Here is a 15,002-nt window from a genome sequence, read left to right as displayed (position 1 = left end):
CAACATGTTGGGCCAACTCATTTGAAAACTCCCCAAAATTAGGGTTGGAACTAGAGATTTGGAGCTGACTTGATCCCAAACTATCTCTTAGTTGATGACTCACCCCTTGGGACCCTCAAAATAGGTGTAGAAATGCAAATTAACTGACAACAACCTCCTCAGATCATGAATTTTAATTTTGGTTGCCTTCCTTTGAACCCCTTTTTGAAATTTGAGTTTGCATTGATGGGTATTTTGAATTTGAAATTAAAATATTGCTCCTCATGATAGTCAACCCTTTGAATTAAATACTAATTTTCTTTATGGGATAGGCTTCTTCATTGGTTCATTGTGTGCACTTCATGATGAGATACGACTGTCTCATGTTCAGGAAGATAGTAAGGGCTAGACCCTCTTTGGTTGTTGACTCAAACTTTCACTATTTTTAGGCCCGAGACTACATTTTGCCTCTACCTTCTATCATAATGTGCTATGAATGTTTTGCATTAGTTTCTCTAAGATGTATTGAGGGACTATCATTCCCTTGTGATTGTGACTAGTCTTTGTTTACTATGTTTAACAATAGAAATTATCTTTTCCTTGAGCTATTCATTGTTGTGTTACCCTCATTAGTGATTGTGACTGAGATAGTCCTTCACCAAATCACTTCCTTTTATCTTGGGACTGACCCCTTGATTGTATTGTGATGACTGCATCTCTAATTGAGGGGTATTCACTATATTGATTGTAGTTTCATGGGTGTAAAGTGGAAAAATGAACCCTAGTGACTCCCCACCTAGGAGAGAGAAAGGAAGTCACTAGGATGATTTTCAGTTGGAGGAACTTTACATTCAAAAGAGGGGCTTGAATCCACTAGATCCAAATCCAAAGACGTGAATTCCAAGTGGATTGCAAGAGTTGAAGTGTGATTTGCCCTCTTTTGTAAATGGGAAAGTTAACTTGTTGACTATGCAGGAAAGAGAGATAAAATGGGTGAAATGAGGAGCTACCAGTTCGGAATTGCAATGTAACTCTGGATCTGAGATATTTAGACCGCTATGGATGTGCCTTGCAAATTTGGAGAAAATTCGTCGAGACCGTGTTGAAAGTGCACACAATCCTCTGAAAAATCCGCAAAACAAAAAGGGTTTTTCCGTCTCTGTAAATGGAGTCTATATCTGAAAATATAGCTATGCACTTGCAACCTACACATAGAAAAGAAGGGAAGAAGGGTTGTGGATAAGGGTTTTCCTCATTCAAACCCCGGTTGAGGAATCAACCTTGAAAGAAAGTAATTTCAAATGCTTGAATGTAAACAATGGAAATGTATACCTTGTAGATCTGCAATTTGTTGATGATGATCACTTTTCTTCTTGAATGGAATCACAAGTGTTTCATGAACTAACATGTAACATGACAAAACCCTAACACACACACATGCTTGCAAATGAATGTTGTAATATTGCTCCAATGGATGAATGAAGAAAAGAACTTGATGGATGCTTGAAGGCTTGAATGCTTGATGAAGACCTTTTGCTTGAATTTCTCTTATTATCCTTATCTTTCTCATGTATCACGACTATTGAATGAGGGAATTGAATCTCCTTTTATACATACCTAGAGGATTAATTTTCATCCACCAAAGGTTGACAAAGAGGAGTGCAATCCCCAAAGAGAAAATTGTGCAAAAGGGGTCGGGTAGACCTATCTTAGGGCCACCCTAAGAGGTGGGGATAGGGGTGCCACACCCCTATCCTTCCCTATCTTGGGGCCTGAACAGGGTCCTGAGACTACCTCAGGGCTCAAATAGGAAATTTTCATGGGGTGAAAGTGCAAGAAGAGGTCTTGGTCAAGAAAGAGATGTCATCGCCAATGTGAGGGCCTCAAATGTGGTAAAAATTGCTAGGGTTGCAATTTTATGACACGACATTTAGCCCCCACTTTAGCGGGAGTATGACTTATGCTAATACTGCCGGTAAAGTAGAAGGAGAGAGATAAATATGAGAGACAAGCAACACCACAAGGAGTATAAGACGTCACTAATTTTGAGGAACAAAAACCCCCAATCTTAGGATCTTAACTCACTCAAACATATGCAAGAGCACACAAAACAAAAAAAAGAAAGGCACACAAACAAAGCACAAAAGACACACGATAAAAACAAGATACAAGATGACAAACCAACTAGCCGAAGAGACCTCAACACTCAAATGTCTCAACAACTAATTGAAACACAAGGACCAATGCCACTACATAAACACAAGTGATCACATAAAAGAGCAAAGTTGACATCATCCATGAACCATCAATAGAAAAAATATGGGTTCATGAGAGGAAGAAGAGAGAACATGAATACACACTTTGGTGATCCATGAGAAGAAAGGAAAACAAGAAAGAGACCGTGGACATCTCGCCCCTAAAACTAGGTGATCCATGGAGAGATGGACATGAAAATCTAGCCCCCAGAGTCTGTCTAGGTGATCCATGTAAGGGAGGAGAGTGAGAACACCATTAGTTCCACCCAACCTCAAGCGCGTGTATACAAGTGAGGTTCAAAGCGCCTCATAGGAGTCTATGCTTGAGTATGCTACAACCTATATGTATAGTACAAATGTCAAGAAAGGCGTGACATCTCGCTGTAAGAGTCTGTGCTCTAGTTCCAAGAATAATCACCCTGCAAAAGAGAAAAGTGGTGTCATCTTGCTCTAAGAGTCTGTGCTCTGGTTCCGAGAATAATCCATTGTATAAGAGAAAAGCAATGTCATCTCGCTCTAAGAGTCTTTGCTCTGGTTCCAAGAATGACCCACTGTACAAGGGACAAGAAGTGGTGACATCTCACTCTCAGAGGCTATGCTCTGGTTCTGAGAATGACCTACTGTACAAGAAAAGTGATGACATCTTTCTCTAATAGGCTTCCCTCTGGTTCCAAGAATATCCCATTGTACAATGCATGAGAGAAATATAGTAAAAAGGAGCAGTGTGGGTGCCCCCCCCTTAAGATGTCAACATAGGTTGATGTTGATATCTTAAGGAAAGTAGAACAAGGATACCTACCTTCATCACAAAGAAGATATCCACTATGCAACAACATCATAAATCCAAGCAAGAGAGGGAATACTCTTCAAGACAAGATAAGATAGTTTAAAAGAGATCTTGTTGTAAGTGTAAAGGAGATCCTTGGAGGAGAAGAGATCTTTGTTCAAAATACATCTACTCCCTAAGAGGAGTTGTCTTAAACAAACATAACATCTTCTAGAATAAATCAAAGAAGAGAGCAGGAATTCAATCCTTCCTCCTATTGCTAAGTGAAAGGGATTCTTAATGAAGGATGACGCACTTGTAGCTCCCAAGAGGGATGGGTGATCTTATTATAGATGTTCATTACCAAGTGTGAAAGAGGTTGTAGTCAAGGACTTACACCTCTTGTATAAGAGAGAAACCTTGAGCCAACAACCAACAATTGCGTACAAGGAATGACATTAAGTAATAAAACTCACACCACCCACATAATAGGGCAAAGTGGATCCCTAGAGAAAGAGAGAGAGAGAGAGGAATCATTTCCCCCAAGAGTAGGGACAATGAGAAGAACTTACACAATCTTCTAGGGATAGATTAAACATAATCAAATGCATAATTAACTTGCATGCAAGAAAAGACATTCATATATGTTAAATATATGTCTTAAGAAGTTTTAAAATTCTAAGAGAAGAGAGAAAGAGTATCACATATTCCCCAAGGGGGATTAATCATAAGAGCATACCTATGAAAAATTCAGCCCCTAAAGGAAATAGTGATACTTGAGATAAAAAGAAAGAGAAAGGAGCGAAAATCCTTGCCCCCCAAGTGAGGAGAACAAGGAGAAACATTACACATCTTTTGATGATGATTATTTCCAAGTCATATACCTTCCTAATGGAACAAATTATCTCAAGGAAGGGATATGTACTTCTCAAGAGGTCATTCCATGCTAAGGGGCATATCATACTTGCAAATAATCAAAACCATAAAAGAGGTAAGTTTTCTGAGAGAATGAAGGAAAGATAAGAAGAACATTACTCATTAAAGATGCCCCTCTCCAAGCAAAGAGGAAAACCACAGAAAAATTATATGCTCACATAAGAATAACTCTATGCAAGAAAGGATATTCAATAATGAATAATGCACAAAGATAAAGAGAAAAATAGAAAGAAGGAGGAGAAGTAGACTTCATGTTGCTACCCCAAAGTATTTTAAATTGAAAAAACACCACCACAAATGAGGAAAATCCCCCAATTAAGTTGAATATATATGTAATAGGGTGAGGAGAAACATGAAGAGAAAGAAAGTGTTAAGGCACTATTTTGATGTCAAGAAAGACAACTAGATCTATTGTGAGAGAAATTCGTGCAAGATCATATTTCTTTGGAACACATTTCTTAAATGCATAACATTTCCCATGAGAATGTGAATGCAAATCATGAAAAAGGCAATATTCAATTCCTTCCACTTGGTTAAGATTTTTTATTTTTATTTTTTTAATTTTGAGGAGGGAACGAAATGTTCTTATCATACTTCAATCTCCAATATATTCTCGTAGCCAATCTTTTAGGGTGATAAATATGGTCTTGACATAGAGAAGGTTTGTTAGAAGAGGAAGATTTATTATCCACAAACCTAATTTTTCCATTGTCTATGCCATCTTGAATTGATTTTTGAAAATCAAGGCAATCATCAGTGTTATAGTCATGGGTTTGATGAAATGAACAAAAAGGACGTTTTGAAGAAGAAGCATTCTTGCGGCTCTTTTGATTTGTTGTTTTTGAAGATAGTTTTTAAAGTTTTGGATCTTAAGGAATTCATCCATAGAAAGAGGAATATCATTTCCTAGGCCCTTTGTAGTAGTTTGTGTAGGAGGGTTTTATAAGGACACAAATTCTTTGTTCGAATTTCCCAAGTCCTTGTCCTCTAAAACATTGTTTTGTTATTATATGAAATCCATGACTATAAGAACATTGCAATTGACTAGATGAAGGAATAGTATCATGAATTTATTTGAAATCTGATGTGTAAGGGGGAAGAAAATGATTTGTAGATGAAGAAGAAGTATCATGTGAAATGACAATATCCTTTCCTTTATCGAGCTTATTCATTTTGGGAGATTGGGGATGAACATCTTCATCATCTAAAAGCTCACTTTTAGTTATTTCTATGTGAGGGGAAAGGTCATGAATAAAATGCATGGCATCATCCTCCCTACATATACTTTGATGTTGAAGATAAGTCTTAGGAGAATAAGGAGGATCTAAAGATGTAAGAATGGTAATGTTTTGATTTTGCCCCCCTTGCTCAAGGGTATGTGCAGAAGAAGAAGACGGGTCCATATCACTTTCTAATGCTTTCTCTTTTTTAGAAAGATCATTGGTTAAAGCATTAGGTCTCATCTCATCGACACAAGATACCCTAGGAGAGGTACAAGGGTTAGGATCTCTAGGTTTAGGGTCTACAAAAGCTTTGAGGTGATTAACATAGGAAATGCATTTTGTTAACATCACCATAATGCAACATAAATGATATATGAAAGCTTTGAGATCTAATTGAAAAGGAAATAATTTGGAAATCCTAACAACACAATATGACCAAGTGCTATGAATGCAGAGAAGCAACATGAAATGAAAGAAACCCTTATCTGGCACATGGTTATAGTAAATATATGTGAAAAACAATGTAATCATATGTGAAAGTGCAAGTAAATCCAATTTATTAATTGTCATTGAAAGTCTCTTAATTAAAATCTTAATTTGTTAGAAAAGAAGATCTAAAATTGGGATATTTTTATGAAAATTAATTCACAAGATGAAAGTGGTGAAATTTGAATTTGTTGTTGACCTTAGGAAGTGGTAGAATTGATACAATACACTACTTTTCTGTATTTAAGCAGAAAAACACAATCAATTCCATCTCCCAAAATTTTGGGAGACAAGTCAGGGACTGTGTTGAAAGTGGACACAGTTCGACCAACATTTTTTGAAATTATCAGGGATGATAGATATTATAATTTTAATGCAGAATCCAAAAAAACAGCTGATTTGGAGATGTCTAGATCGGTCAAATTGGTAGTCCAAGGTCAAAAATGGAAGGATCTTAAAAACTAGGGTTTTGTTGTTTAACCTCTAAATTTTCAAAATAAAAAGGTAGATTCAAGTTGCAATTTTAAAATAGAAATCAGATCTGAAACAAGCAGTTAAAATTTTACACTTCACAAGCTTAATTTCCTCAAAATGAAAGATTAGGGTTTTTATGCAAAGAACCTCTAAAATTTTTAAAAGATAAAACTTGGAAATGAAAATTTGAAATTCAAATTGCAATTAATCAGATCTAATGATGAGAAATCAGAATTAATGTGTAAGACGTCGGGTTCACCAAAATGTAAAGTGAAAAATTGAACCCTAGTGACTCCCCACCTAGGAGAGAGAAAGGAAGTCACTAGGATGATTTTCACTTGGAGGAACTTTAGATTCAAAAGAAGGGCTTGAATCCAGTAGATCCAAATCCAAATATGTGAATTCCAAGTGGATTGCAAGAGTTGAAGTGTGATTTTCCCGCTTTTGTAAATGGGAAAGTTAACTTGTTGACTATGCAGGAAAGAGAGATAAAATGGGTGAAATGAGGAGCTACCGGTCCGGGATCACACTGTAACTTTGGATCTAAGATATTTAGGCTGATACGTATATGTCCTGCAAATTTGGAGAAAAGTCATTGGGACCATGTTAAAAGTGCACACAGTCCTCCGAAAAATCCGCGAAACGAAAAGGGTTTTTCCGCCTCTGTAAATGGAGTCCAGATATGAAAATACATTTGCACACCTGCAACCTACACACAGAAAAGAAGGGAATAAGGGTTGTGGATAGGGGTTTGCCTCAGTCAAACCTTGGTTGAGGAATCAACCTTGAAAGAAAGTAATTGCAAATGCTTGAATGTAAACAATGGAAATGTATACCTTGCAGATTTGCAATTTGTTGATGATGATCGCTTTGCTTCTTGAATGGAATCACAAGTAATGTATGAAATGGCATGTAAAATGACAAAACCCTAATACACACACATGCTTGCAAATGAATGTTGTAATGTTGCTTCAATGGATGAATGAAGAAGAGAACTTGATAGATGCTTGAAGGCTTGAATGCTTGATGAATACCTTTTGCTTGAATTTCGCTTATTGTCCTTATCTTGCTCATGTATCACATCTATTGAACGAGGGAATTGAATCTCCTTTTATACATTCCTAGATGATTAATTTTCATCCATTGAAGGCCAACAAATAGGAGTGAAATCCCCAAAGAACAAATTGTGCAAAAGGGGTTGGGCAGACCTAGCTTAGGGCCACCCTAAGAGGTGGGGACAGGGCCACCACACCCTTGTCCTTCCCTATCTTGGGGCCCAGACAGGGTCCTGAGACTACCTCAGGGCTCAAACATGAAAGGTTCATGGGGTGAAAGTGCATGAAGAGGTCTTGGTCAAGGAAAGAGATGCCATCGCTAAGGTGAGAGCCTCAAATGTGGTTAAAATTGCTAGGGTTGCAATTTTATGACACTACAATGAGATTGAATTTCACCAATGATTGTAATAATCAACATTTATAATTTATATGATTCTTTTGGTCATGAGTCAAGCTGGATGCTCTGTATGCTATTCATACCTATTGACACAAACCATTATCACATCATTTGCTCTAGACTAATTCATACTACTAGTAATGTCCTTTCTTCGTGCCTTGGCTTTGGACTGTAACTTTGCATTATAAAAACCTCTGCCTTCAAAGATCATTGTGAATTACCTATACATGTGACTATGACTAAACTTTCCACTCCTCACAATTATTATGATTGCAAAGTTGATGTATACCTCTTTTGATGTCGTATAGTCTTCTTGACTGTCCTTTTTTATCCCTTGTCATAAAGAGCGAAATGAAATCATATTGTATTCTCTATCATATTCTTTCATAGCTGTTGGGACTGCATTCTTCTCATCTCCATGCTCTAAATTTGAGATTGCCAACATCTTTATTGTGATTAATCTTCATGTTTGTTGCACTTTCTTGATGACAAACCAATTTTTAATTGTAGTATTTCTTAATGGCTTCCTTTGTGATAGTGAAATGTGTTTTCATTATGGCATTGATCATGAGGGCTTCTCACATGGAGACCGTGACTATGTCTTGTATTACTGCTACTTTTTCCATGGTGATGTGACTATCTATAATGCACCGTCTTTGGTTGTGTCTCAACTATATACCAGGACTATCATGTTGCTCTAGGAACCTTATAAAGATTTTTTCCAAAACAAGATTTCTCTAATGTCATATGTGTCTTGAACTCTTTGGACTGATCTTCATGACTGCACCACCTCTCTTTGAAAAGCTTTATCCCCATACTCTTATTTTACTATGACTGCACCTTTGACCAATCTATCTTTACAAAGATAATACCCTAGCTAGGTTCTAGAAAGATATTACCCTAGCTAGGACTGCTGCTCTTTGGGTGGATCTAACTTAGCTTTCCAAGTCTCTTAACTATTAAAGGCACTTTACTTTTGAGATCATTGAGAATATTTGGTGTAAAAATTTCTTTGTAATTGGTAATTGATAGTCATACTGCTCTGTGAATCCTTGATCCTCTTATTTTGATTGAGATTGTCAAGAGAGAGTGATTGCCTTTATCACTGTCATTGACTGCATTCTTATGACTAGCCTTCAATGGATTGTAGCTTTAGATCTTCATGTGCAGGGTGCAGACTGATCACTTTATTATCTTTGACCTAATCAGTGTGTATTAAGCCTTGAGGACTGCAAATATTATCCCTTTAGACTCATATCTCATATGAATAGTGAAATACCATCTTATGGATAGGGGTCTCTTTTTGGCATGGCTGCTCCTATAATAGGGAATATCATTGTTTTGACTATGAAAGGAATTTAGGCTTGCATTGGTATGACTATTCACTTGGTTTGTCATCAACGAGCTTTGCTACTGTATCTCTGCTGCTCATAGAGACTATGTGTCAAAAGGTCTTTATCTCACTACCATTGAAATCCTCAAAATCCCTCTTCATTAACCTCTCCATTCAGAATAATAGTGGCATTACTATGTGAGGACCTTTTGAGTTGGAGTATACCTTTTGACTGTGCTTATCTACAAGGCTGGGCCTTCAAAGGCTGCAAAAACTTTTACCTGTCCCATATCCTCATGTTGCGCTCTTTGACACATACAAGAACAAAAGACAGTAATTGAATATTTTGAAAAATATCAACTCATATCTTCAAACATTTTAAGAGGTTTGGCAATGAATGAAAAAGAAATGAAACAACAACCAAACAACCATGATCTTTTTCCCTATGGCTATGGAAATATCATTGAGATGCATCTTCATTGCTTTAGGCCACTATGAGGCTCTGTCTTGACAACAAACTTGCCCTTTGACATAGATCTATTGACTGTGTTTTTGGAAAGTCTTTAGCTAAAAGAATTTATGATAGTCTTAAATGATCTTTACACCATCTACATGGTTGCTTGAGGCTTTAGTGATTTCTATGACTTATTGTTCTATATCTCACAAGCCTTGCCATCATTTGATATTCATCATCAATCCCATTCATTACCTTGTTTCAATAACCATGATTTGTCTCATAAACAAAAGACAAACAAAGTCTTCCTCCATATGTGAAATGACTTTATTTTCATAAAATACAATGAAGGGTTATTGAAGTAAGGCAGACCTCGCGATCTTTGCATGTCCTGATGGAGTTGATCTCTATCATTTGTTGGATCTTTTCACGTTCAGACCTTCTGAAATATCTTCTTTATTGCTTGAAAACTAAAGAGTACATTGGTGACATGCCACTTCTTCCCTTCATAACAGAAGATAGATACAAGATGCACATTTAACCTTGTTGTTCAAACTCCATTATGGAAAAGATCATATCTTCCTGGAGTCATGGCAAGCAGACTGAAAGAAGACATCCTCACAACTTCCCTTTGATACGATATGATTGCCTCTTTTGCATCTTGGGTACCATAAAATCCCTCAATCATAGCCCATGAGATGGATAAGAAACTAGGGCTTCTTTCTCTTTTTGTGAAAAACTTCATGCTAACTACAGTTGGGACAAATCTTACTTTATCCTATCCTCCCTCCAAAAATTTCAAACTAAGCCACGTTAAAACTTAACTCTTTAACTTGCACAATCATGGAGACTTCTGTAGGAAATTTTAATTTTCTCCCTTGATAAAAGAACAAGAACATGAAGCTTTTGATTTTATGCAACATGGGGACATGATTTTTTCCTCTTTTTTGCCTCCTAAAATCTTTGATCATTGAAAAGAAGGAAACGAAGGCTTTAATAACATTTTCCCTATAAACTAAAGGTATTGGCATCATTTGACCCTTTTTTTTTAATCTTAAACTCCTTAAAAAAAGTTTTGCATATGACCATAACACTCTGTGTCAGCCTATTTTTAACCTACAATGAAAAATAGGTAACATTTACAAGTGCAAAATAATGTAAATTGAGTTTTAAAACCCGATTTACATGTGTGTAAGGAAATGCAATAAAAGTGTACATCAGGTTTTAAAACCTGATGTGCATGTTGGACAAGAGAGAAATATGCAAATCAAGTTTTAAACCTGATTTGCACTTTGTGCAACATGGATGACCCGCAGTTCCGATTTTAAAACTCGAACTGCACATAGGATGGACTTAAAATATGTACTTTAGGTTTTAGAACTTGAAGTGCATGCTCATTGATCATGAATGTGTATTTTGGGTTTTCAAACCCGAAATGCATGAAGAGGAGAAAGAATAACTCTAGAAAACAAACTTTCGACAATTTTTTAGAAGACAAATTAAGGGATCTAGATGAGATGATTTCTCAAGGAACCTAACTACACACGAGGGGGTTTGACAAGAGCCTTGACATGTGTTCTTAGAGGATACAGGCTAGAAATAGGTAAATTTTGTAGGGGTTATTCCACAATTCAAGTGAGCTAAAATCGAGGATAACAATCACAATGAAGGATGTTGTTTAGATAATGGGTACTTTTGTTGCCAAAAGCATTTGGCGTGCTTGGGAAGTCGTCAAACCTTGGCTTTGGTGGGATGGATCTAGTTTCAAAGATGGTCTCTCATTCAACCAACATAACATTTGGTGCTCTCTGCTCATTTAAATTTAGGGGCTCCTCTTGGCCTGAGTGCCCAGAGTTCATGCTCTGCACTTTTATAAGGGTGACATTTATACTCCTAGGGATTTTGTTCTAGAGCTACTATGAGTCTTCACTCATGGAAGGATATGCAAACCTACTTTCATCTTGGTCAGCCAGATCGATAGACATTTGATTTTGGTGTCTTTGATCTACCTTTGAATATGCTACACAAGATGGGTATTTATTCTATGAAACCCTGGTGGAAAGACTAGCGTTGGTTTCCTAATACCGCTTTTTGTAGTTACAAACCCTAGTTAGGCTACTATTGGCTCTCTTTACACCTGCCTATGGTGCCAACTCTAAATCTTTGATGGCATTTGCAATCTTCCTAGATGGTCTGGTATCATAGATTCCCTAATATTTGCTCTACCATCCTCAAACCCAAGCTTGCTCATTTTTCCTAGTGTATTATTTTCCAAGGCTTGCCTTTGGGTTCTCATCTTAGGCAAATGGGTATCCCAAAGCCGTGTTGCCCTTTTTGTGGTAAGCCTGGAACTTTCATTCATTTCTTTTAGTTTTGTTGTTGTGCTTAGAGCTTGTGGAATTGGATTCATGATTTCTTTTGGCCCTTCTGGCCAGAGCCCTATTCTTGGCAGATGACCCTTTTGGGAGATTCAGCTTGCATCCCTTTCAAATTTGCCCAAATATGGCATGCTTTTAGGGTGGAAATCCTCTTTGTAATTTGGAAAGATAGGAATGCTATTTTGTTTTCTCACAACTTTATTGATATTCATGTTTCTCATTTTACTAAAGCCTTTATATGTAATGATGTCATGCTTTACATTCAAGTGCAAGCTACCAAAGTTGCATTGGAGGTGGTCCACCTTCGAACCCTTGTAGATCATTAGGGAAATGCCTCTTGTACGATTGCCAAAGTGCCTCTAGATCCTTTCGCTAGTACCTCTGTTGAGCCCTCAACCTCTTGTGATCGATCTCTAGCTCATGGCCACTGACATGGACGTAGCTCCCTCTCTCATCATTCTCAAACCCTGTAGTCTCAATATCCTTACCCCTAGTCTGGTGGTGGTAGTGCTTTCAACAAGTGGTGTTTTGCCTCTCTGCCACGCGAGGGTTTTTTTTCTTCAGGTGGGGCTTGAAGGGTGTGGACCTGACCAATGGTACTGCTAGTGGGTGGGTGGGTTCTAGTGGTGTTAGTTGTTAGCCAACTTTTGATGGTGATAGCGGATGTCCTGGTTCTTCTAAAGGATTTCCGTGCTTGGCTTTAGCAATCTCACCCTCTCAGACAAGTAAGGAAAAAAAGGATGTTGCTACCGAAGAGGGTGGTCCCTTCCAGACGATAACCCTAACCCCACTAAGGTATGGGATCCTAAGGATGACAAAGATCCACCTCCTTTGGCCACTGCTTTAGTTGATTAAGTGGTTGTTTTATGTTTTCTTCTCTTTAGGCTCAACCTATGTTATTGTGTTTTTTTCTTATCAAAGTGTTGCCCATTTGACTCCTAAGAGGTGAACTTGTATCCCCCTACCATTTTTTGTGAATAGTGTACTTTATCTATATTAATGGAAATGACTGCTATTCACCAAAAATGGAAGACATATTTGGTACATAAATATCTTAAGATGACCATGACATATCAAATTTGAAGAGAATAATATTGCTAAATTTATATAGGTGAAGTAATGATAACATAATCTTAAATACAATAGATAATGACATATTCACAACTATACCAATATTATTCCATTTTGCCTTCATGAGCAATTGTTATGTAATTCTCTTTATGTAATATTATTTTCTCTAGGACACTCTTTTGAGAACAAATCTAGCAAAATAAAACTTGCTCATTAGCTCAACCATTCACAAAACAATAATATATATTTCATACTTCTATTTAACCTTAATCAATGTGTGAGTATTGATAAGTGCATTAGTATAATAAACTAATTACAACATGGGAACCAATAGCCTCCAAGCACTATCTTGAACCCAACTAATAGTGGTGCTATTATATTAGCCTATATGACATGCAAAACATGAAAAATATATAACACATATCCAACAAAACTCCATAATAGTTATGATTACATTTTAAGCTATATAAGCAACCTAAAGACTGTAAATAAGAAATTTAAAATGATTCAATTGATATTTCATAAGGTAGATGAAGTCATATCATTTGTGGGATCCTTTTGAGAGTCAAATAGTATTTCTTCCACATGGGGGCAATGGCTATGCACTAGCTTAAGAAAGACAAATTTTCATAGACTTGTAATACCAATCACACTTGTAAATAAAGGAAGTTAGGGTACTAAGTAAATAATTGTCTACTTCCTCCAATTTAGTCGATTATTGTATTACCTTAATTATGCCTTTGTGCTAGTATCTTTTTATCTTTCAAGATTTTAGACTTTTGATTGTAATTGTTTTTTGACTTGATAGTTATATTATTTATTGACAAAAGATGAGAAAAATAGCAGATGGAGTACATACAACTTAAACAACAAACTAGTCCACCCCAATAGCTTAATTACCATGTTGTACTTTGTTCTTTGTGCTAGAATATTATTTATTTATTTATTGAAAAAAGATTAAAAAAATATTGCAAGGAACAATTGGAGAAAGAATTCCAACAACATACATAGGGGTTGAGATAGAAGCGACAACCCAACATTCCAAAACTAAACAAAACTATTCATATACAATGTTGCCAGACAATCCAAAACTACACGAAGCCATTAACTAATATACGCTACTTAGAAACAAAACTCAATAGAAACAATAGTCCATTAAGTAACAAATCAACAACGACAAGAATCATGCAAGGAAGAGTGTGATCATCTAACTTGATCAACGTTGGAGCAACTTGTTGTGGCAAGTTCATTTTATGAAACAAATGGAGAGAGTAGCCTTGATCATCAACCGGTCACATGTACACATCCAAGACTAAAAATTTCTTTTCTATAGGCTTGTAGGTTTCATCATTTGCTATTACAGTGGCTATAATTGGTTTTTGGTGATTGTGCTAGTATCTTTTACCTTTTGAGAATGTAGACTTAATTGTAAATAATTTTTGAGTTGGTAACTTTTTTTTTTCATTGAAAATGTCAAGAAAAACTAGCAAAGAAAGTGCATAAATATAAATCATGGGCCCAAAGTGGAAACAAGCATCCAATCCAAGTAAAACATTAACAAAAGATAACAAGAGTGAAATCTCCATGAAGGGAGTGCCACAAACAAAAAATATTATCAAAGGATAACAAGAGTCATTCATCCATGATGGGTGATCATGATTAATTTGCATTTTGGTGATCAGATAGGTACTATTGATACTACAAAGGTATTGGAAGTTCATTCATTTGAATTTCCCTTACTCAAATAATGAGCAAGTAAGAGATGAAAGTGCACCAATAGACTGATTGATTTGATTTTATAGACTGCACACGTGTTGAGCGAACTTCACAAGAATCAAGTGCTACTTGTAGAAGTCTAGAAATTTTTGCTATATGTAATAACATTTTAAAGAAGAGTTTCTATTACAATACCTAGAGAAAATATTTATTGTGATAGATACCATTGTAATTATACTCATGTTTATATATATGCTTGATAATAAATTGTCTAAAAGTTTTAACTATCAAGAAGATGAGAGACTCAACATAACAAATTTTTAAATCAACTTACAAGTAAAAAGGGCAGAGAAGTCAAAATGAATACAAGACCAAAGTATTTTGATTGTCTATTATGACCTAATATGACTAAAGGCCATGCTTGATAGATTCTTGCATTTACACATGATTAAGACACTAGTGATGAATGAAAAGCACTT

Source organism: Cryptomeria japonica, chromosome 2, assembly GCF_030272615.1.
Source record: "Cryptomeria japonica chromosome 2, Sugi_1.0, whole genome shotgun sequence".
Classification (NCBI taxonomy): domain Eukaryota; kingdom Viridiplantae; phylum Streptophyta; class Pinopsida; order Cupressales; family Cupressaceae; genus Cryptomeria; species Cryptomeria japonica.
The sequence above is the reverse complement of the archived record's forward strand: the minus strand, read 5'-3'. Positions refer to the sequence as shown.